Source organism: Somniosus microcephalus, chromosome 20, assembly GCF_052327205.1.
Source record: "Somniosus microcephalus isolate GS21.2 chromosome 20, FLI_Smic_1.0, whole genome shotgun sequence".
In the NCBI taxonomy this organism is placed as follows: domain Eukaryota; kingdom Metazoa; phylum Chordata; class Chondrichthyes; order Squaliformes; family Somniosidae; genus Somniosus; species Somniosus microcephalus.
In genome coordinates this window covers 48644887-48669691 of record NC_141006.1, presented here as the reverse complement: position 1 = coordinate 48669691, position 24805 = coordinate 48644887, and the positions used below count along the sequence as shown (strand labels likewise).

General features: G+C 44.3%; 1 long non-coding RNA gene across 4 annotated transcripts in view; it reads left to right on the top strand.

Moving 5' to 3' along the window:
* LOC147103211 (uncharacterized) overlaps nt 1–24805 on the top strand; it is a 293502-nt gene that overhangs the window by 228703 nt on the left and 39994 nt on the right. For all 4 annotated transcript variants that reach the window (XR_015072918.1, XR_015072920.1, XR_015072921.1 and 1 more), the window contains one exon: nt 17386–17519. This is a non-coding gene — a long non-coding RNA (uncharacterized LOC147103211). The remainder of the gene's footprint in view (nt 1–17385; nt 17520–24805) is intronic.

Below are 24805 nucleotides of genomic sequence, written 5' to 3'. Positions count from 1 at the left end.
CGACCTCTGCCACCCAGGGGTCACGCGGCTGTTCCACTTCATAAAGTCCCGTAACTTACCCTACTCGATTGAGGAAGTTCGGTCTCTGACCAGGAACTGCCGCACTTGCGCTGAGTGCAAGCCTCGGTTCTACCGCCCAGATAGAGCCCACTTAATCAAAGCTACACGGCCCTTTGAGCGGCTCAGCTTAGATTTCAAGGGCCCCCTCCCGTCCGTCGACCGCAATGTTTACTTCCTGAACATTGTGGACGAATACTCCCGGTTCCCATTCGCCTTCCCCTGCCCAGACATGACCAGCGCCACGGTCATTAAATGCCTCAACAGCCTGTTCTGCCTGTTCGGTATGCCGAGCTACATCCATATGGATAGGGGGGCGTCCTTCATGAGTGAAGAGCTACGCCAGTACAAGCTGTCCAAGGGGATCGCCACGAGCCGTACCACCAGCTACAACCCCTGGGGTAACGGCCAGGTGGAGCGAGAGAACGGGACAGTGTGGAAAGCAGTCACTCTAGCTCTAAGGACCAAGGGCCTCCCTATCTCCCGCTGGCAGGAAGTCCTCTCGGATGTGCTCCATTCGATACGGTCGCTATTGTGTACGGCCACTAATGCCACACCTCATGAACGTATGTTTGTCTTTCCCCGGAAATCCACCTCAGGTGTATCCATGCCATCATGGCTCTCCACCCCAGGTCCGGTACTCGTGCGAAGGCATGTGAGGGGCCACAAGACGGACCCTCTCGTGGAGCCAGTACACCTACTCCACGCCAACCCCCAATACGCATATGTCCGGCACGCCGACGGAAGGGAGGACACCGTGTCCATAAAAGACGTCGCCCCAGCCGGCATCGACAACAACCACGGCAATAGCAGCAACAACGATCACAGCAATTCTTACCCACCCACTACTCTTTTCAACGATCACAGCAACCCTTACCCACCCACTACTCTTTCATCACCCCCGGAAGAACATCGACCAACGGCACCCCCACCAACTACCCCTTCAACAACCCTGGCGGCACCCCCGGCAGAGACCCAGGAGGCTACCGGGGACACCCAGCCGACACCCGCGGCACCACGTCGGTCGCAGAGGACTATCAAACCCCCGAACAGACTAAATCTATAGAAGGGGTGAATGTGATGAAATATATTCCATTCATCACTGCCTGTGACTGTGGTCGGTTTCAGTGTCATTTCCCTTCCCCCAGTCCTCATTGTATTATGTATTGGAATGTGCTGGAATGTGCTGTGTGTAGGGCTCCGCCCATACCTGGCCCCTTTTGTAAGCTGGCTCAGTCTGGCCTCAGCCTCCAGAAGGAAGACATCTCTCTCTTTTACGTGTTACTTTCTAAGTTAATAAAAGCCTTGTTTTGTTTCGCTAACATCGAGTCTCGGAACTTATTGAGGCACATCAGTTTGGTTTCTCTTTTAGTTAATGTAAGCACATAGACCACATATGAGTGGATCTGAGCAGGACAAACGGAGAACTTTTGCCTCAGAGAAGGCAAAAGTTCTGGATTTACACAAGAGCCATTTGACTGCTGCAATGTGGTGGGTGGGTGGGCGGGGTGCGGGGTGGTGGTGTCATAGGTTTCTATGGAATTGTAGCTCAATGGGCCACAGTGTCAACAACAAGAATGTTGAACAAATACAAGAGCAGGGAGTTACAAAAAACAATAGCCTCTTTCATCTGCACTGATCTTTGGGATCTTTGCGAACGGCATGGATTGTCTATGAGCACTTCCAGCTAACCTAACCAGTTGATGTGGCCTGCTGCAAATCTGTTCCATAAGATTTTCAGCAGAACTTTTCAATGTGCTACATGTCAGCAGACTAGTTTCTTATTGTAACCAAATGATTGAAGCATAAAAATCAATAACAATATTAATTCACATAAAAGCATATTTGATTCAAGCATATCAAATCACAGATCCCATTCCTTCATTCCCATTCTGTAGAATTCCTAACTCAAGAACAACATTCAAATTAAAATTCTTGGTCCATACAGCAAAAGATTTCCTAATAATCCTTTTTAATACTCTGCAATTAAATACAATCAGTCAACTTTTACATCTTGTAGTCTCACATAATGGAAGACGAAACACTATTGTATAAAAAAAGTTCTTGTTGAATGTTTTTGGTTTAAATTCCATTACTGAACGAGTGATTAAATAATTGTGGTACAGTACAAAGATTTCAAAATTGCTCATTTTTTTCCCTGCGTTTTGAATAAAGCCAACACAAGTATTCATTGCCAAGCTATCCTAGTCATATTTTTTAAATCGGGATTTAATTGTGATGAATTATTTTTCCGTTTAATAGGATGTTGCAGCAATTTCCTTCAAATTTGCTCCCCTCTCCTCCTGGATGGGGTAACTGCCAGCCTTCTCTTACCTTGTGCTAGTGACCATTCGCCACGTGTGAGCCTGCATAGTGAGTGCCAGCAGACTATTGGATCACAGGGAAGGGGAGCATCAGAGCTAAGCTTAATTGTGTCCTCAGTTGATGTCCGTGCTTTTCAATAGGGATCATTGGACATTAAATAGGAGAGGAGCTCTGTTAGGAATATGAGTAAGCCATTCAGCCCCTCGAACCTGTTCCGCCACTCGATAAGATCATGGCTGATCTTTATCTTAACTCCATCCACCTGCCTTGGCTCCATATCCTTTTATACCCTTGTCTAGCAAAATCTATCGATCTCAGATTTAAAATTATTAATTGAGCTTGCATCTACTGCTTTTTGTGAGAGAGAGTTCCACACTTCTACCACCCTTTGTGTGAAGAAGTGTTAGATATCTTTCCTCCTCCCCCTCTTAGACTGGGGGACATTGAAGTCAAATGTGATTTTCCCCCTTCACTGTACCACTTGACATCAGCTAGCTCAATACAAACCAAGGTCAAACCTTCCTGTCTGTACAGCTAAATACCAGACCATGAAGTATGTTTAACACTGAGCTGGCAGGACAGCCATGATACTGCAATCCCTAAAAATAAAGAGGATGATTTTCTGCCTGTCGGTGGTTACAATGGTTTACTGTCATGCAATAACAGTTACAAAGTTTCAGTTGAGCATTCTGGACAAAGCGTCTCATTTTATGATATGGTTTACAATGATGGTAACAGTTCTCCATAAGGAGCTTGAAAACAGCATTTAAGGGTGGACAGATCCGGTTACTTATAGCCACGCTGTGGTTTCGCAACAGTCATGCGATGTGCACACATGGAGACATACACTGCAATGTGCAGACCTGGAAAATAATGTTACGCTTCATCAGGCATACTCGGAACAGCAGTAAACAGACCCTTCAGGCCCAAAGCTTTTGATAGTCATGTGAGACCAGCTCCCAGCTACTCCTCGACCTCCCGAGTACTATTTATTGTTTCTTTACTGAATTTCTTTTCACCATTACATTTTTTTTTGGATGTCTGCCACATCCTTTGGTCAGTGGAGATGGTAATCACCACCTTGCTATTTCCTCCAAGCCCTGCTCACTGGGTGTGGAGATGCTGAAGATCACTACTCCCTTGGACAGTGTCTCATTAATGATGAGGCCCACCTCCAGTTCAGTAAAATGCATTGTCCATGTTTTCTGCCCAGTTAGATTGCAATTTCTAATCACCACATCGAGAATACCACATGGCTGGTATGTTTTTGGAGTTGAAGAAGCCCAGTTCCTATTAGTTAAGGTGATAAACTGTGATTATCATGGCCACGTTCTGATTTGTTGATTAATACACTTGCCAAAAGTACTGATTAGAAAATGCTGCATTCCTAGGTCCTTGCTCACCTGTTTAACATGGTCCAACATACAGACCTCTCTGTGGAAATCATCAATATATCAGGAGGTGGGGCTGAGCTACAGAGGGGCAGAGCTCAACGGTAGTGGCTGAACAGTCAAGAAGACGTGCACTAATAGTGAAGCAAGACAATGGCAGCTTCCCCCACATTTCCTGAGACATGCAAGTTGAGGGGCACTGGTTGTAAAGCCAGATGGACAACAGCAGATTTATCCCAAATTCCTGAGCTTCAATAGAGTGAGGTGCTTCCCCTAAGACTGCCATAAAAAAACAGGGAGAGACTCATCAACAAGGTGGTTGGCAGTTAAGAGTAACTGACAGCACAAGGCTGTGACTTGTGACGCAAATTGTTCCTTATTCCTATTCTGAGAAGGATCTAAGAGTGAAAAAAATCTGAGTCAGCTTTTCCTACTCCAGAACCAGTGGCCCTATTCATCTCAGCAACTTTGAGAATTACTTTGGTGATATCAAACTGGTTGTTGATTTTAGTCAACTACTTTGTGGAGTTGTTTTTAAAGCCCTGCCATAGTTGCATTAGCTAACTTCTTGTGGTTTAATCTGAATTTAGTCTTATGACTGCTTATACTCATAGTGAACTGCTTCCAGGGGAATGGTGATTCAGTCTCGGCTGACATCAGTCATGCAACCACGGGTGAGGGGAGATTGAGGGGAGGGGAAGTGTTGGGGTGTAATCCGCAAGTTTCCTTTCCTGGTTTAATTGGGTGTGAAAATACGAATCCTTGTTCACTCATATGATCTGTGCGGTGCAGGACTGGAGTTTGGTTAGATTGCTAAATATTAATAAAATGAAATATTTGGGGGCGATTCTCCTCTTCGGGGCAGACTTTTGATGGGTGGGACTCCCACTCCCACCCGCTACTCCGTATCAACCCCATTCTGGTCAGGGCTTGTTATGTATGCATGGCAGGCTCCTGGTGAGATCCCCACTGTCAAGAGGGAGCCTACTGATGCAAGGGTGGATAATCCCAGCGGTGATGCAGCACACGCCAGAAGAGGCAAGCCTTAAAGGGGCAAGAATCCAAAGATTCAATTCAAGGCTCTGCCCCTTGAAAGCCCCAGTCAAGACCGAGGTAGTCAGCAGGTAAGCTTTTGGGACCAACTGGACAGAGAGGACGCCGCTACAAGGCTTTCACCCTTCTTTGGGGGAGTTCTGGGACATTACTGCTGCTTTCTGGGGCCTACTGCCACCTTCCACATGGCAACCCTGGGAAATGGCGGAAAGTAGAAAAATCCGCTGGACACCCGGGCCTCGGACTGCACACCCCACCACTATTTGCATGCGGCAGACAGGGATGGGGTGGGTAGCAGCCATCCTGGGGCAGCAGAGGGAAATCCTGGTTGGGGTGCGGAGGCAGTGGGAGGCCTCAATGCCCAAATTCATACAACATTTTCTGCCACAATCTCACCCAACTTCAGGCGGGATCATGGAGGAGAATTTTCCTCTGACAATGGGAACAGTAAGAAAATAAAACTTCAATTGAAATGCTCTACTTTTTATAATATCATACGTTTAACAGCCATTTGAGGTGAAATTGCCAGTGTGTTATAATTAGTATCGGGTTCAAGTCCCATGCCAAGACTTGATCACATTATCTAGCTTGGCCCTTCAGTGGAGTACTTAGGGAGAGCTTCATTGTTAGAGGGGCCATTTCTCAGATAAAACATTAAACCAAGGCCTCATCTCTCTTTTCAGATCGATGTAAAAGATCCCAAAAATGAATTTGAAGAGCGGGAAGTGTCTTGGCCAACAATCTTCCCTCAGCCAAGATCACTAAAGCAGATTAACTGGTCATTCATCTTTTTAACAGTTTAGGAGAACCTTTCTCTGCACAAATGGGCTGCCATGTTTGTGTACATAACAACAGTGACTGCACTTCAGTGGGCTCATTTTCTGACTTTGCACACCCAATGGTGAGCCTTGTCTGCTGACAACATGGGGGAGATTTTAACCCTCCCCACCTGGTGGATACGGAGTGGAAGTGCAGTTAAAATAAGGGCAGCGGCATACCCCCCCGAATCTCGTTGCATAATTGGATATTAACCTGCTGTTCTCAGCGCACAGGACACCTGCCGGAAGGCAGTGCTTTAAATATACAGATTACGCCGAGCTGCCATTGTCAAGGCACAACTGCAGTTTTAGTCTGAAAGAAAGACTTGCATTTATATAGCGCCTTTCACAACCACCGGACATCTCAAAGCGCTTTACAGCCAATGAAGTACTTTTGGAGTGTAGTCACACAGCAAGCTCCCACAAACAGCAATGTGATCATGACCAGATAATCTGTTTTTATGTTGATTGAGGGATAAATATTGGCCAGGACACCGGGGATAACTCCTCTGCTCTTCTTCAAAATAGTGCCATGGGATCTTTTACGTCCACCTGAGTGAGCAGACGGGGCCTCAGTTTAATGTCTCATCCAAAAGGCGACACCTCCGACAGTGCTGTACTCCCTCAGCACTGCACTGGAGTGTCAGCTCAAGACCTTGGAGTGGGACTTAGAACCCCCAACCTTCTGACCTAGGAGGCGAGTGTGCTACCAACTGAGCTACAGCAGACAGAGTAGGCAAGCAGTGGTGCCTTCCTATCAGGCCAAACCTGCCAAGAGCTGCAGAGAGATACAGAACAGGCCAAGCGAGGTAAGTTTATTTTTAAGGTTTCCTTGTGGGGCAGGACGAGCAGGCGGGCTCTTCTGGGCTGTACAAAGAAATCTTGAGCTCCCCCTGCCCCAGGCTTCCCACCACCGCCCCCACGATCACCTGCTGACCCCCTGATCAACTTTTAGTGCTGGGGACCGTTCCGCTGGGAACCCAGCAGCGGTTTCCTGCCACCCAAAATCCCACTCCTGCCCGCCGGCCAGGCAGTGGCTTCGACTGGGTGGCTCACAAGCAGTTAGCATCCGCCGGGCCTCGTGCCGATAATAGCATACAGGTCATCACCCGCCTCAGACCCTCCCCCTCACCAACCCCGTCCTGATTTAAGATTGACCCCTATATATTGGATCTCCAAGCACACTGCGCAAGATTTTCCATCCATTTAAAGAGTGCAAAGTCAGAGAATTATCTCTCAAAAGTAATTCATTGGTTTTGAAGCAATTTAAGACTTCCTAAGAATGTCATATATCAATGCAACCACTGGCGTCACATAAATAAGATGTCAGGCTCAAATTGCATGATTCTATATAGCACCATGATGCCTCCATAGATCACCTGCAGAAAACTTGGTTTTAATGAAGTTTCACAAACTCACTACTGTCCTCTGGGGATGGGGGAGACGGCCAGGTTGGTGCGAGAGGTGGAGACGTTCCCTGTAGGAACACTGCGCTGATGGGGAAAAAAAGTTTTCTCTCCTTGAGAAGGAGGACTCAACTTATGCTGACATGCAGTTCCACTGGTCCCGGCAGTGCTTCCATATCTCACACAAATTAGTATTCTTCATGTGTGAGCCCAGACAGCAAAGCCTAGAAACATAGAAGATAGGAGCAGGAGTAGGCCATTCAGCCCCTCGAGCTTGTTCCGCCATTTAATGAGATCATGGCTGATCATCCAAACTCAGTACCCTGTCCCTGCTTTCTCCCCATATCCCTTGATCCCTTTAGCCTTAGGAAATATATCTAACTCCTTCTTGCATATACTTAATAAGTTGGCCTCAACTGCCTTCTGTGGTAGAGAATTCCACAGGTTCACCACTCTCTGGGTGAAGAAATTCCTCCTCATCTCAGTCCTAAATGGCTTACCCCTTATCCTTAGACTGTGACCCCTGGTTCTGGGCTCCTCCGCCATCGGGAACATCCTTCCTGCATCTAGTCTGTCTAGTCCTGTTAGAATTTTATAAGTTTCAATGAGATCCCCTCTCATTCTTCTAAACTCTAGCGAACCTAGATTTTCTGCCTTGCCAGAAACCTAACATGAAAGAACTTGTATTTATATAGCGCTTTTCATGACCTCAGGACGTCCCAAAGCACTTTATAGCCAATGTAGTACTTTTCAAGCGTAATCACCGTTGTAATGAGAGGCCAATTTGTGCACAGCAAGCTCCCACAAACCGCTATGTGATAATGACCAGAAAATCTGTTTTAGTGATGTTGGTTGAGGGATAAATATTAGCCCAGACGCTGGGGAGAACTCCCCTGCTCTTCTTCGAATAGTGACATGGGATCTTTTACATCCACCTGATGTGATTTAATGTCTCATCTGAAAGATGGCACTTCCAATGGCGCAGCACTCTCTCAGTATGGCCTAGATTTTGTGCTCAAGTTTCATGGAGTGGGTCTTGAAACGCACAACCTTCTGACTCAGAGGTGAGAGTGTAACTAACTGAACCACAGCTGACACTGAAGTCAGCATGGTGGCCTCTGTTTACCTGACTAGGCCTCTGCTGACCATGAGCAAATTTTCTGGGTTCAGGCTAAGGTCAATAATTTCAGTGGAGAGAGCTTCTCGCCTGTGTCGAGATGCCTGTCTTGGAGGGGAGTGGGGAGAGGAAAATGGCTGCTGATTCAGCAATGCTGGACACGAGTAACATGACAGCAGTCCTTGCACTCAGTCTTGCTGTGACAGTACTGTAATCTACTTTCATCCCATCATTACTGCACACAGTATGCCAGCCCATATTTGTGTAAATTGTTTGGTGTTCCTTCTAGCAGAAAATCATGGAATTGACGGCGATCAGCGGGGAGCTGGCTTCTTGGATGACTTCCTGTCCATGCCCTCCCCAGATCCACCCAAAATCAGGTGCTTTTAAATAAATATTCTTCTCCTACTGGTGGACATCTGTAGCTGAGATTGGCTTATCTGGTGACCAGAGTTTGGACGAAGGGATCTTCCTGGTCTATGTGCCTCACATGACTACTTCATTGGCCATAAAGTGCGTTGGGAAAAATCCTGAGGCACTTTATAAATGCAAGTCGTTCTTTTTTTCCTCTTCAAATAATGCATTTATTCACTAAATCGTCAGGGAGCCCTTCATTTCCCAGTCTGAATAGAATTCAGTGAGAACTGACATGCTAATACCAAGCACGTTTTACTCATTATTAAGCACAGCCCTGTCCTGTCTTTGTTGCCTGTGGCTTATGTGGTAATGCTGTTTGTTGAATATTTCTGGCGTCCACTATTTTCACCGCTCCAATTGTTGGCTTAATCATAGGTTATTCTATCGGCTTCACAAATAGCCCCTTGTAGTTGCTGTAAAAGTACTCGGTATATCTTACAGTCAGATGTAGGGCCACGATTAGAGGACAGGACATAGTTATAAACCTATAACACAAAACTGATGTCAGGGCTTCCTAGTGATTGGGTGAAATGCTGCCTCTTGTGTTCCCGGGACTGAACATGCAGGTGAATTTGGATCCCCTGAAATCTGGATAATCCAAATCTAAACCTAAAGAAAGCGGAAGAATTTATGAATGCATTAAAGACTAGCAAGAACATCCTGAGGCTATCAGGCAAAACCGATTCCTTGGATAGGTGTCCTCCATTATGCTGGCGGGAAAATGGACTCCTTGTAAAGATGACCAATAAATCCCACGCACCATCAAAAAAATAATAGTTTGTCAATCACGAGCATCCTATTTTATTAAACCCAAATTTGCCGAAATCAACTGATTTGGATATAAAATTCAGTTCAAATCTCAAGCCGAATACCAAACCCACCTCCCTCACCGCCCCCCCTACCACCACCACCACCACTGCCCAGCTACTATCCTAGTTACATTAATAGCCTTTCAACCCTGGGCTAAGATCCAATTAAGAGTTTTGCCAGTTCTTGGTGCAGCATCTATATGGGGAAAAGTGATATTTCCTGTCTGCCTCTTCTGCCAACCAATACGGTCAGAGATTAAAGTGATGTAGACAGGTTGAACTGCTTCACCTTCAGTGCCACATCACAACCTGAAGGAAACTGGTATGCTTTTTCTAAATAAACCAATAAGGAGACATACGGTTGCCCCAGTGTCATCAAACAAAAACCAAATGAAAGTGCTCCTCCCCCTTTTAAGAAGGGCACCACTAAATAAGGAACTAAACCATAAAAAACAAAGGGAACTTATAAACTTAAATAATATTATTACCGATGTCCACTGCCCACTCCAGTCCCTGCGGTGCTCACCAGTCCCGGAAGGCCCCAAGTGCACCGGCTGACTCCGCGTGCTCCTTCTCCATGGCCACCAGCGCGCGAACAAGACCGCGGAAGAGAGGCGGGCAGCCAGAGTGAAGGAAATAGCTATGTGAAGATGAGGAAATGGAGGACATTGGAAAAGAAATCAATACAGATAAAAACCTCTCGCTAAGTCCCGAAGTATGGGCCTAGATGCTCCGCGATGTTCCACGATGCTCCGCGATGTTCCGCGATGCTCCACGATGTTCCACGATGCTTTGTGGATTTGGGACACATCTCCCATTGGGCGGGATTTCTGCCTGCCCAAAGGATGTGCCTCTGACCCTGGCTGCTCGTCCAATCTTGGAGTCACTGACATATTATAGGTGGCTCCCCAGCCTCTCTGACGAGCATGGCCAGAGTGGGGGCTGAATTTTGGCAGCAGCAGCAGGCCCCAAATGCCAGCCGAGACCAAATTGCCAGTGAAAGTTTGTTAAAATTTCAAAAACGTTACATCCTCTCTTCCCCAACCTGTGCCCTCAATCATTCAGGATAATAATCCAAATATAACCTACAGAAAACAGTAGAATTTATTAATGCATTATGACTTATCAAGAACATCCCAAGAACTTTAAAGTTAATAGATTCCTTGGGTGGATGGCCTCCATAGGTTGGTGAGAAAATGGAATCCTTGAATTGATGGCCAGGCTATCTAGGGGTAAAAATTGCAACCCCACCCCCGCCATCAAAGCGAAGCTGGGCGCCAGGGACCAACGGGCATATTTGGTATACAGTGTTGCTATGGAAACTGTCAGAGGATGCATTCCTCTCATTTGCATCTGCTTACAAAACACATATATGTGTGGGTGTAGTGTACTTTGCCAGGCCTGCCTGCAGGAAATTGAGGGGTAGGGAGGATGGGAATATAATAATGGGCGGGGATGTAGTGAGCACATCCCCCCTCTCCCTGCTTACCCCAATTATGCTGGAGAGTGGCAGAGGGAGGATGGCAGTTCGCGACTGAGAAAAAGATGAGGCTGCTAATGTCTATTGTATTCGTGTTATTTTCCATCGCTACATTAATGTTAAAAATATGTTCCCAAGTTATTAAGAGATGGCTGGAATGTAGCTCTTAACCAATCCAGGGACAGTATTATTCACTGTCAGCCATACATTTGGTCACAAATGCATTGAACGTTTTTCTTTGCGTAATTTTTATTTTTTATGATTAACACAAAAATTCATCACAGTGAGGGATGCAGTATGAACCACTTTTTTCCATTTAACACTCACAATCTTCAAAGGGAGTGTCCAAATGGAAGTCTTCAGGTAGCACTGAAGTAGAGCCAAAGGAGAGATTCCCTTTTATCTTCAGGCAGAGGAATCTTAAAAATGATTACATTCCATCAAGAGCATTCAAAAAAATGGCAAGTGTTGGCAATGCTGATCTTGGGTACTCAGTGACAGCATCAAGCTCCAAGTGAAATTATCAATTTGTGCCGATATATGCGCAGTTTTGTGACTGGGTGGCACCGAGTACATGAAAGGTCCCTCCGCACCTCCCCCTACCCCTTGCACAAACCCCCCATATCCATTCAAACACAAACGTGAACTGCAACAATAAGTGTCCATATGTTGTAATGAATCTACCGATTCTGCCATGCCCCTTCTGACTATTTTTAAATGCTAGAATATTTCGATCCAGTGGTTGTATGCAGTTCTCTTGCATTATGGCGAGTTTTACCAGGAGCTCCATATTTGCACGGGGCCATTTACAGGGGCCCTATATTTAGCTGTGGCACCTGGGCATAGGCCCCATCGGCCCATGCATTAATCCGCCCCTGCTCATTCCCACTAGGCAAGGCTACCAAACCTCCTTTACGCTGGGCCTCCTACAGACAGCAGAAAGAGAAGACTTTAATCTTAATTTTGTCAGTTAAATTGGATTCAAACCTTAGTCCCAGAGGTGAAAAAGGACAATTTGATAACCACTGAATATAGAAAGTTCCGAGTGGAAGTGAAAAAGGAAATAAGAGGGGCAAAGAGGGAGTATGAGAATAGATTAGCAGCTAACATAAAAGGGAATCCAAAAGCCTTCTATAGGCATATAAATAATAAACGTTTGGTAAGAGGAGGGGTGGGGCTGATTAGGGACCAAAATGGAGGCCTATACATGGAGGCAGAGGGTATGGCTGATGTACTAAATAAGTAATTTGCATCTGCCTTTACCAAGGAAGAAGATGCTGCCAAAGTCACAGTGAAAGAGGAGGTAGTTGAGAAACTGGATGGGATAAAAATTGATAAAGAGGAGGTACTAGAAAGGCTGGCTGTACTTAAAGTAGATAAGTCACCAGGACCGGATGAGATGCATCCTAGGATGCTGAGGGAAATAAAAATGGAAATCGCGGAGAACTGGCCATAATCTTCCAATCCTCCTTAGATACGGGGATGGTGCCAGAGGACAGGGAATTACAAATGTTACACCCTTGTTTAAAAAAGGGTATAAGGATAAACCCAGCAACTGCAGGCCAGTCAGTTTAACCTCAGTAGTGGGGAAACTTTTAGAAACGATAATCCGGGACAAAGTTAACGGTCACTTGGACAAGTGTGGATTAATTAAGAAACTTTTCCCATTGGTGGAAGGGTTGAGAACCAGAGGACACAAATTTAAGTTGATTGGCAGAAGAACCAAAGGTGACATGAGGAAAAACTTTTTAATGCAGCAAGTGGTTAGGATCTGGAATGCACTGCCTGAAAGGGTGGCGGAGGCAGATTCAATCATGGCTTTCAAAAGGGAATTGGATAAGTACCTGATGGAAAAAAATTTGCATGGCTACGGGGAAAGGGCGGAGGAGTGAGACTAGCTGAAGTGCTCTTGCAGAGAGCCAGCATGGGTTCAACGGGCCAAATGGCCTCCTTCTGTGCTGTAACCATTCTATGATTCAATGATTCCATGATTCTACTATGTCACCTAGTCCTTCACAAGCAAGTACTTTAAATACAGCTCAGAGTTCTGCAATGAAAACTACTGTAGATTTTACATACAGACAGCTTGGTGCCACAGCATATTGATGTTCTCAATATGAGGCATAGAGTCACTGAACTCAGTTTATGTTCACATTTCTCACATCATGAGTTCCTGGTTCCAGCTGCAACAATATGGCAAGTCAATTCCCTTCAAGGAAAGAAGGAAAAAATAAGATCTGAGAGTAGGCTGGTATTATTCTTGTATATATCCTAAGGCTGCATTGATGGGATGTTGGAGTTGGTCATGAGCTGGAATGCGATGCAGGATATTTTGTATAGAGAAGAAAATGGATGGGAGGAGATGGGAGATGATAACAACTCTTCTTAAAGAGGTATTTCTTGCTCAATCTGCCACGCTGAACTGCTGAGCTGCTCTGATAGTTCCGGCCAATGAGAAGTCTGAAAACTAAACTCTCAGCGGAAGTAACCATACCACTAGCAACTTAGGCGATGATTGGAGAAGAACAGCCCAATTTGGGTATGTTTCTGACTGTTACTAAGTTCAAATTAACTGATTGAAAAGATTCTGCCTCTTTAAATCTTCAAATGCTGCCTTTTATTATTAGTGACTGTTAAAAAATAAGAACAGTTCCCTCAAATGTTTTCATTTACTTTCACACTTTTTTTTCACATCCTTTCTCACGCATTGACATTAGTGTACAGCACAGTCATGGCGATGTGAGAGAAGTTGAAAACCACTCTGATGGCCATCAAAAACCAATGACTTCCTTATCCCCATTAGACACTTCCGTTTCAGCAGCAGAATAGACGCTTGGTGGCTTTCGAAAGTCTCCTTTACGTGAGAACTACTCTGATTTCTGATACTTCTTGTCTGCTCTCTGCTCCTAAGAAAAGTGGAGCTAGCATCTAAAAAAAATTCTTACTTCTGCAGTTCACATGAGGAAGAGACGTTCTCTAGTGCCCTTGAAATAAAGTTAACCAAAAAAAGGAACTGTTTGTATAACAGAAGAGCATTTCCGACGGTGAACAGTTTTTAAAAAATCTTGTACTAAGTAAGAGCATCTTTACTGGTAAAGTCGTACCTTGTTCACGGAGATCACATAAGGTGCTTTTTCTTGACCTAGTAATTCTGTTCCAATGACTCTACTGATGAATCTTCTAGAGGTATAGCTAGTTTACGATTTTTTTTCTCAACAGGAACAAACTCTGCTAATTCATTCTGTGGACAACTGTTCTATTCAATGGTGTGAGTTTTATGATGTCCAAACAGCCATATTCTAGATCACAGTGGGCCGCATTTTTGCTTCTTCCACAATGCTCATTTATAAAGAGCTTTACTGCACTGAAAAACCATCTTGTGGTTAAGGATGATGAATCTCATTCTGCATAATAACTGCTAATTGAATCTGTGAGTCACACAAGATGGGTTTCATCAGTTACTTGGTGGGTTGCTTTATGGAAGTGTTACTTCTCCAATTGGGAGAAAGCCGACTTTATCTACCTGGTCTGCAGAGAGTGCTTTCCCATCAGCTGAAGACAGAACTACACGGGAGCCTTAGTTATAAGGGATTGTATCATCTGTCCAAATGAAGGAGGATATAAATTAGTACAATAGTGAATGAGTAACCTTGCATTCAGCATTGTATACAGCTGCATTCAGAGAGAAGGACTTGTCCTGAGCTTCCAGATTTGGCTGGGTGTTGGAGAGGGGAAAGGGAAGTGATGAGTGGAGAGTAGGTGCTTCTGCACAGAGAGGGAGGGAAACTCAGATGGTGAGTCATTTCAAGCTACAAATAAATGTGTAACCTACCAGCAATTAGCTATAGAGACTTAGGCCTGCAAATAAGTTACCTATCCAGCCTTTCAAACACAAAATGGCCTAAGATGTCGACAAGATACCAAAAAGAGAAAAAACATCCCGTTGGGAAAAGATAACTCCCTCCCCACTCAAAAAATGTAACTCAAAATAATAAAGTAAATGGAAAAAGAAAATTAAATTAATGTTGGCTCTCCCTTTTTTATTCAGCTTTCCTATCACAGCCCCCACCCCCCGCCACACACACACTATGAGATAACAAGTCATGACGTTTCATTGAGCCAGAAGGGTAGAATGAGCTGAGCTGCAGTCTTGTCCCTAACAATCATCAGTGCCATTTCCTGAGGAGCTGAAACATAAGTCAACCGCTTTCACCTTGAAAATGCATGCAAACAAGTTCCTCTGAAATTCCTCTCTCCCCTATTTTAGTGGAAGTATTAACCCATTTATTTCAAATAGTTTAACTACTTAAAACCAAATAGCTGAAGGAGAATTTTCAGATGAACAAGTTTGGCATTTGTGCGCTATTATCCAATAGCGAAATTAAAAGGCTCTCATTTGTTCCTCTTTCAAGATGAAGCATATATAAAAATGGTATTTCATCTTTCAGTCTCCACAAAAACTGGCAATGCTCAATCCTAACAGTGACCAACGGCCCTGGACCTTATCCTGGATGTTTTACTTGAACTTAAAGGATGTTCCCGGTGGTGGGGGGAGTCCAGAACCAGGGGTCACAGTCTAAGGATAAGGGGTAAGCCATTTAGGACTGAGATGAGGAGGAATTTCTTCACCCAGAGAGTGGTGAACCTGTGAATTCTCTACCACACAAGGCAGTTGAGGCCAATTCATTAAATACATTCAAGAAGGAGTTAGATATATTTCTTAAGGCTAAAGGGATCAAGGGATATGGGGAGAAAGCAGGGACAGGGTACTGAATTTGGATGATCAGCCATGATCTCATTAAATGACGGAACAGGCTCGAGGGGCCGAATGGCCTACTCCTGCTCCTATCTTCTATGCTTCTATGTTTCTATGACCCAGGTGTCCTGCAGCCTGTGCATCAGACTGTCCTATGGCCTTCTTAAAAATAATGACTCGTTGCCTGAACATCCCCAGGTTTAATACAGGGCTGTGACATAGGAAAAGAAACCTTAAATATGCTGTGTATTTTTCGTATTGCAGGATCCTGTCATAATACATCTGCAAGTCTCCCAATGTGATGTTCCTCAGTTACAGTTCTTGTTCATAATTGCTCTCCGTGATTCATGCTGAAGGTGCAATGCATATGGATGTCAGTTGAAGACAGCATCATGCTCAGATATGATGATCCAAGTTGGTGGAAAGCCCACCAGTGCCCACTGTCTGGGCTTGTATATGTCCAGTTCACCACTAGCTATCAGCATCCATGGATCTGTACCCCAGGATGAGTTATTGAGTTATTGATCTTGACTTTATGCGATAGTGTAAAATGGGTTATAGCAAGTCGGCAGCCCGTTTTACATCTCTCTTGATTTTTATTTCCATTGGCTTAAATGGAAAAGACAAAATCTACCGCTTTGACTTCAGGAGAGCAAATTGTAAGAACATTGGAGGGCAAAGTTGGAGGAGGAGGAGAAGAATCAAGCTGATCAGTTCTATCAGCCTAATTACAATATAGCTGCTAAGATAGCAATTGGTATCAGTACCACATAAACTGTGGTGCATTTATTTATTCTTGTTTCATTTGTTGCACCCATTCCAGGTAGACCCAATAAAATAGTAATAGACTATTTTAATCAGTTATATTATTGTAAAGAAAAGGTCAACTGTATATTTAAGAGAAGCAACTATTAGGCTTTCTGGAAAAGGCACTGTGTGTAACTCCAGGGAGGGTGTCACATGCACCTGTTCTGTTCAGGACAGTTTTGTTATTTGGCACAATTGAAAGTCAACTTGAACAGAGCAGCAGTGTTCTGAGAGGAGTAGGTGATTCGTTATGTGCTCCAAGTTTCTTTTTAAAAATCTATAGTACAGTATTTTAAAAGTATTATGCATAGTATGCACTTCCTGTAAATGTCACACTTTCCCCATCACACTTTTTTGATAACGCCCCTATTGGTAAGAAAACAAGATATCCTCCCCCTCACGGTGAGCAACCCCATGGGCGGTCTGCAAGTATTTTTTCTGAGCTCCTTTTTGGTGTTGCAGAGGAGATAAAAAAACAGGCTTTTATCACTCTTAATTTTAATATTGAGTGCCAATCTTGAATGACCAGTTCCTTTAGCAATCAAAAAGCCCTGCTCTAGAGAACACTGATGCTATAAATAGAATAAATTAAACACATTCGTTCTCGGTGATCCCTTTGTATTTGGGTGGCAAGACACAGAACCAGAGAAATCAATAAAAAGAGACATTAAAACAGCAGAATTGGCTCCTGTTAAGGATTTCTGGATGGACTTGCAGATGATCTGAAGAGAACCATAATGTAATGTTATAAGTTATGGGCTATGAGGAAGATGGTCTGTGGATGGGTGGGAGTCGGGGGGGGGGGTTACTTAATACCTGAAAATACTAATGCAAGAACAGATTCCATCTTTCACAAGAAGTACCTTCATCCCCGATCTGATGGTATGATCTGCTCTATGATGTATCAGAAATATCAGTAAGAGAAGTTTTTTTTTTTTTTTTTACACAGATTTTTAAATATCTCTGGGGGGAAAAAATACCCTAGCCTTTGAAGACCAGAAAAACCAAGTCTGCTGGTAAATTGGTTGAACGTACTTCTGAAACCACATCCTTATTTCAGCTTAAAAGCAACATCGACAGCATGTGAGTAACTTTCTGTGTTAAAAGAATCTAAAGCGGACATATTCCTTTAGAACTAACAAGAATGATCATAAAAGCTGGGTCTTTGATATTTCCTGTTCTTCTGGCTAAGTCTCGAGCATTTTTTGTTGTTGAAACTTTTACAAAACTTCATCTGGAGTAGAACCCAATTTGATATGAATGCTTGAGTCTCTGATGTTATATTGGGTGAAGCACAGATCATAAAATTGGTAGATCAAAGACCCAGTAGTCTTTTTTCCTAAGTACCAGTAAATCACCAGCAGTGTTGATTATGGGTAGATGGAGGCATGAAGCGCAGCATTCTGTACTAAACTGATGTTGCTACTTTGTTCCTTGTTGAGGTCTTGCCACTTTAGGCTTTGCTTTCCTGTCAGGGAAGGCTTGGGGGCAAAGATCTTTGGGCAATTCAGACTGAAGATTTACTGGTTTTAATGGTGCATCTTGCTGCACATCAGATTGGTCAGCTTCTGAAAAAGTTTTGATGAAAAAATCCCACCATAAATGTCAAGGTACTGACCTACTGTACATCTTCAGTTTTTAATTTTAGACTTCCAACATTTGCAGTGCTTCTTTTTATCTTTCCTTTTTAAGTGGTGTACAATATGGAGTCTATGAATACAACACTTAGGACAGGATATCGTTCTGTAATCTCTCCACGTTTCAGGGTTGAAAATGGGTTAATACCTTTGTTAAAATGGCGAGCAGAGCAATTTCATACTGGATTTGTTACTAATATCGCACAGTATGATTTCAACGCATTTGTGTCTCTGCTTGATTGGAAGCTCCCTCACTGGCGACCAATCAGATTGCAGAAACAGAAGAAAAAAAACCGTGACCGTGTGGGGAATGGTAATGATTGGCGCGATTGGCAGTGACAGGGGTTCTGTGGTGAGCAGTTGGGGTAAGAGGCCAATGAAGGGTAGCAGCAAGGGCTGAATGGCCATCAGCGATCTCCACAGCTGTATACACGAGAAACTGCACTCTGGCCCTCAAAACTACGCATATGAAATCTGCTGCTATTTCATAAATTTTTTTAAAACTGCAAACAAAAGGAAACATCACATATTTCACCACAAACAAACCAGCAACTATCATAAGGTATGAAAGAAGCATGTGAGTACAACACACTGAGTCAGTGACATGGACAGGGGGGTTTCACTGCTGAATTGTCACCATTTTATAAGGCACTAGCTGAAGTGCCCGGCGGTGCCGAGGGATTTTTGAGGGCATGTTGTTGTTGGAAGAGAGAGAGAGAGAGAGCAACTGGGGGGAAGAGAGAGCGTGACTGGGGGGAAGAGAGAGAGCGACTGGGGGGAATAGAGAGCACGACTGGGGGGAAGGGGGGGGAAGGGGGGGAAAGGGGAGGGGGGAAAGGGGAGGGGGGAGGGGGAAAGGGGGGAGGAGGGGAGGAGGGGAGGGGGGAGGGGGGAGGAGGGGGAGGGGGGAGGAAAGGGAGGGAGGGGGAGGAAGGGGAGGGGGGAAGGGGAGGAAGGGGAGGGGAGGGAGAGGGGGGGAGGAGAGGAGGGGGAGAGGAGGGGGAGGGAGAGGGAGGGGAGAGGGGGAGAGGGGGAGGAGGGGAGAGGGAGGGGGAGGAGGGGAGGGGGGGAGGAGGGGGGAGGGAGGGGGAGAGGAGGGGAGAGGGAGGGGGGGAGAACATAAGAACATAAGAACATAAGAACATAAGAAATAGGAGCAGGAGTAGGCCAATCGGCCCCTCGAGCCTGCTCCACCATTCAATAAGATCATGGCTGATCTGATCCTAACCTCAAATCTTCTATCACTCTGCATCCACCAGAACCCATGTGATCTCCCGGGAGAGGCGAAAAACCAGATAAAGACCCAATGGCCAATTTGGGAGAAAAAAATCTGGGAAATTCCTCTCCGACCCATCTAGGCGATCGAAATTCTTCCAGGAGATCACTCTGTCCCTATATTTTCTACAGTACTTACCTTCTGTAAAGGCGATCTCCACCCCAGCCAGGAACAGGAATAAAACCATCTCCTGAAATCTAACAGAATTAGAACACAGTAGGAGCAGAACAAGGCTACACGGCCCCTGGGCCCGCTCCACTACCCACAGGGCCATGACCATTCCGAACCCAGACTCATGTCCAATTTCCTGCCCGCTCCCCGTAACCCTTAATTCCCTTTACTTCTAGGAAACTATCTATTTCTGTTTTAAATTTATTTAATGATGTAGCTTCCACAGCTTTCTGGGGCAGCAAATTCCACAAACCTACCACCCTCTGAGTGAAGAAGTTTCTCCTCATCTCAGTTTTGAATGAGCAGCCCCTTATTTTAAGATTATGCCCCCTAGTTCTAGTTTCACCCATCATTGGGAACATCCTCACCGCATCCACCCGATCAAGCCCCTTCACAATCTTATATGTTTCAATAAGATCGCCTCTCATTCTTCTGAACTCCAATGAGTAGAGTCCCAATCTACTCAACCTCTCCTCATATGACCACCCCCTCATCCCCGGGATTAACCGAGTGAACCTTCTTTGTACTGACTCGAGAGCAAGTATGTCTTTTCTTAAGTATGGACACCAAAACTGTATGCAGTATTCCAGGTGCGGCCTCACCAATACCTTGTACAACTGCAGCAATACCTCCCTGTTTTTATATTCCAACCCCCTAGCAATAAAAGCCAACATTCCATTAGCCTTCTTAATCACTTGCTGCACCTGCATACTAACTTTTTGAGTTTCGTGCACCAGGACCCCCAGATCCCTTTGTACTACAGTACTTTCCAGTTTCTTGCCATTAAGATAATAACTTGCTCTATGATTTTTCCTGCCAAAGTGCATAACCTCACACTTTCCAGTATTGTATTCCATCTGCCAAATCTCTGCCCACTTACTTAGCCTGTCTATGTCCCTTTGCAGGTTTTTTATGTCCTCCTCACTCACTACTTTCCGTCCCATCTTTGTATCATCTGCAAACTTTGATATGTTACACTCGGTCCCCTCCTCCAAATCGTTAATATAGATTGTAAAGAGTTGGGGACCCAGCACTGACCCCTGCGGAACACCACTAGTTACTGGTTGCCAATCTGAGAACGAATCATTTATCCCAACTCTCTGCTTTCTGTTAGAGAGCCAATCCTCCACCCACGCCAGAATATTACCCCCAATCCCGTGATTTTTTATCTTGAGCAATAATCTTTTGTGTGGCACCTTGTCAAATGCCTTTTGGAAGTCTAAATACACTACGTCCACTGGTTCCCCTTTATCCACCCTGTATGTTACTTCCTCAAAAAACTCAAGCAAATTTGTTAAACATGACTTCCCCTTCATGAAACCATGCTGAGTTTGCCCTATTAAATTATGTTTATCCAAATGTCCCGTTACTGTCTCCTTAATAATGGACTCTAACATTTTACCAACCACAGATGTTAGGCTAACAGGTCTATAGTTTCCAGCCTTCTGCCTACTACCCTTTTTAAATAAGGGTGTTACATTAGCAGTTTTCCAATCTGCCGGGACCTTTGCTGAGTCCAGTGAGTTTTGGAAAATTATTACCAATGCATCCACAATCCCTACCGCTACTTCCCTCAAGACCCTGGGATGCAAGCCATCAGGTCCAGGGGATTTATCCGCCTTGAGTCCCATTATTTTACCAAGTACCACTTCCTTAGTGATTTTAATTGTATTTAGTTCCTCCCCCCCTAGAGCCCCCTGTTTGTCCAGTGTTGGGATATTCTTAGTGTCCTCTACTGTAAAGACTGATACAAAATAATTGTTCAGTGTTTTTGCCATCTCCATGTTTCCCACCATTAATTTCCCGGTCTCATCCTCTAAGGGACCAACATTTACTTTAGCCACCCTTTTTCTTTTTATATAACTATAGAAACTTTTACTGTCTGTTTTTATATTTTTTGCTAATTTACTTTCATAATCTATCTTCCCTTTCTTAATCAATCTTTTTGTTATTTTTTGCTGTCTTTTAAAGACTTCCCAATCTTCCATCCTCCCACTAGATTTGGCTACCTTATATGCCCTTGTTTTTAGTCGGATACTATCCTTAATTACTTTACTTAGCCACGGATGGCTATCTTTTCTTTTACACCCTTTTTTCCTCAGTGGAATATATTTTTTTTGGAAGTTGTAAAATAACTCCTTAAATGTACACCACTGGTCATGTACCGTCTTACCCTTTAATCTATTTTCCCAGTCCACTCTAATTAATTCCGCTCTCATACCTTCATAGTCTCCTTTATTCAAGCTCAGCACGCTTGTTTGAGATCCAACCTTCTCACCCTCTAATTGAATATGGAACTCAACCATGTTATGGTCACTCATTCCAAGGGGATCCTTTACTAGGACATTTTTAATTAATCCTGTCTCATTACACAGGACCAAATCTAAGGTTGCTTGCCCCCTGGTCGGTTCAGTTACATACTGCTCAAGAAACCCATCCCTAATACACTCAATGAACTCTTCCTCAAGGCTGCTCTGCCCAATTTGATTTGTCCAGTTAATATGATAATTAAAATCCCCCATAATTATAGCTGTTCCCTTATTACAAGCCTCAACTATTTCCTGATTAATACTCCGTCCAACAGAGTTGCAACTGTTCGGAGGCCGATAGACTACACCCACTAGTGTTTTTTTCCCCTTATTATTCCTTACCTCCACCCAAACTGTTTCACTATCCTGCTCCTTTGACCCAATATCATTTCTCTGTATTATAGTGATTCCTTCCTTTATTAACATAGCCACCCCACCTCCTCTCCCTTCCTGCCTGTCCTTCCTGATTGTTAAATAACCTGGTATGTTTAATTCCCAGTCATGGTCACCCTGCAGCCATGTTTCTGTAATGGCCACAAGATCATACCCATATGTCATTATTTGTGCCGTTAACTCATTCATTTTGTTACGAATGCTACGTGCATTCAGATAAAGAACTTTCAAATATGTTTTGTAACACTTAGTTCCTGTTTTTTCCCTTTTTAGTACTTTACTTTTTACTCCATACCTTCTGTCCCTTCCTGACACATTCTGTTTTTTAATTCCCCACTGCTACCTAAGTCTATGACCTTCTCTGTTGTCATTTCTATTATTTGCTCTCTAGAAACCTCCCCCCACTAATTAGTTTAAAGCCCTCTCTACAGCCCTAGTTATATGATTCGCCAGGACTCTAGTCCCAGCACTGGCCAAGTGGAGTCCGTCCAACAGAACAGCTCCCTCCTGTCCCAGTACTGGTGCCAGTGTCCAAGAAGCAAAACCCATTTCTCCCACACCAGTCTTTGAGCACGCATTTAACTCTTTAATTTTATTTATCCTAGCCAAATTCGCTCGTGGCTCAGGTAATAACCCAGAGATTATTACCCTTGAGGTTCTGTTTTTTAATTTGACCCTAGCTGCTCATACTCCTTTAACAGAACCGTCTTCCTTGTCCTATCTACGTCGTTTGTACCAACATGGACCACGACAACTGGATCCTCCCCCTCCCACTGCAAGTTTCTTTCCAGCCCAGAAGAGATGTCCTTAACCCTGGCACCAGGCAGGCAACACAGCCTTCGGGACTCCCGCTCTTGACTGCAGAGAACCCTATCTATCCCCCTAATGATACTATCCCCTACCACTACAACATTTCTTTTTACTCCCTCCACTTGAATGGCCCCCTGTACCACGGTGCTGTGGCCAGGTTGCTCATCCTCCCTGCAGTCCCCGCTCCCGCCCTCACAGGGAGTAAGAACCTCGATCCTGCTGGACAAGAACAAGGGCTGCGTCTCCTTCAACACTACATCCTGGATCCCTGTACCTTCCTCACTCGTAGTCACACCGTCCTGTCCCTGACCACGGACTACATCTGCAGTAATTAACTTCATAGGTGTGACCATCTCCTGAAACATAGAGTCCAGGAACTTCTCCCCCTCCCTGATGTGTCGCAGTGTCCGAAGCTCGGTCTCAAGCTCCATAACATGGAACTTGAGTTCCTCTAGCAGCAAACACTTGTCGCAGATGTAATCACCGTTAGCCTCAATGGGGTTCAACGGCTCCCACATCTCGCAACAGTAACACATCACCTGCTCCATTCTATATAATTAATTAAATTTCTTATTATTAGTTATGAAGACCCTGCCTGGATATATATGATAATATCACACCACTATTCAATAGGACTTACCAACTTAAAGGTATGAAAGAGAAGAGAAGGAAGAAAACCAACCAACCAGCTGATCACCACCTCCTCCTTGAATAGTGTCTGTGGAGCCTGTTTGGTTGACTCGTCTCGCTGCTCCGCCTCCGCAGTGCTGTCGAAGCCTGGGAGTGGGGAATAAACAGAGCAAAAAACACACCCTCACCTCCCACTTGTCCGAACTCTCCCACTTAGCAAAACTCCAGCAGCACTCAATGCACAAAGCACTCCGTGCACTGCACTAGCCCCTCCCCTTTTATACCTGGATTCTACTTCCTGTTTAAACTGCCCAAGAGTTTAAAAACCCTTAAAAATTAAACTTACTTCAATTAATTGACTTAACACACTAAAATTCACAAAATACACTTAAATGATTTTTCTCCCACTTAGCAAAACTCCAGCAGCACTCAATGCACAAAGCACTCCGTGCACTGCACTAGCCCCTCCCCTTTTATACCTGGATTCTACTTCCTGTTTAAACTGCCCAAGAGTTTAAAAAACCCTTAAAAATTAAACTTACTTCAATTAATTGACTTAACACACTAAAATTCACAAATACACTTAAATGATTTTCTCCCACTTAGCAAAACTCCAGCAGCACTCAATGCACAAAGCACTCCGTGCACTGCACTAGCCCCTCCCCTTTTATACCTGGATTCTACTTCCTGTTTAAACTGCCCAAGAGTTTAAAAAACCCTTAAAAATTAAACTTACTTCAATTAATTGACTTAACACACTAAAATTCACAAAATACACTTAAATGATTTTTCTCCCACTTAGCAAAACTCCAGCAGCACTCAATGCACAAAGCACTCCGTGCACTGCACTAGCCCCTCCCCTTTTATACCTGGATTCTACTTCCTGTTTAAACTGCCCAAGAGTTTAAAAACCCTTAAAAAATTAAACTTACTTCAATTAATTGACTTAACACACTAAAATTCACAAAATACACTTAAATGATTTTTCTCCCACTTAGCAAAACTCCAGCAGCACTCAATGCACAAAGCACTCGTGCACTGCACTAGCCCCTCCCCTTTTATACCTGGATTCTACTTCCTGTTTAAACTGCCCAAGAGGAGGGGGAGAGGGGGGAGGAGGGGAGAGGGAGAGGGGGGAGAGGG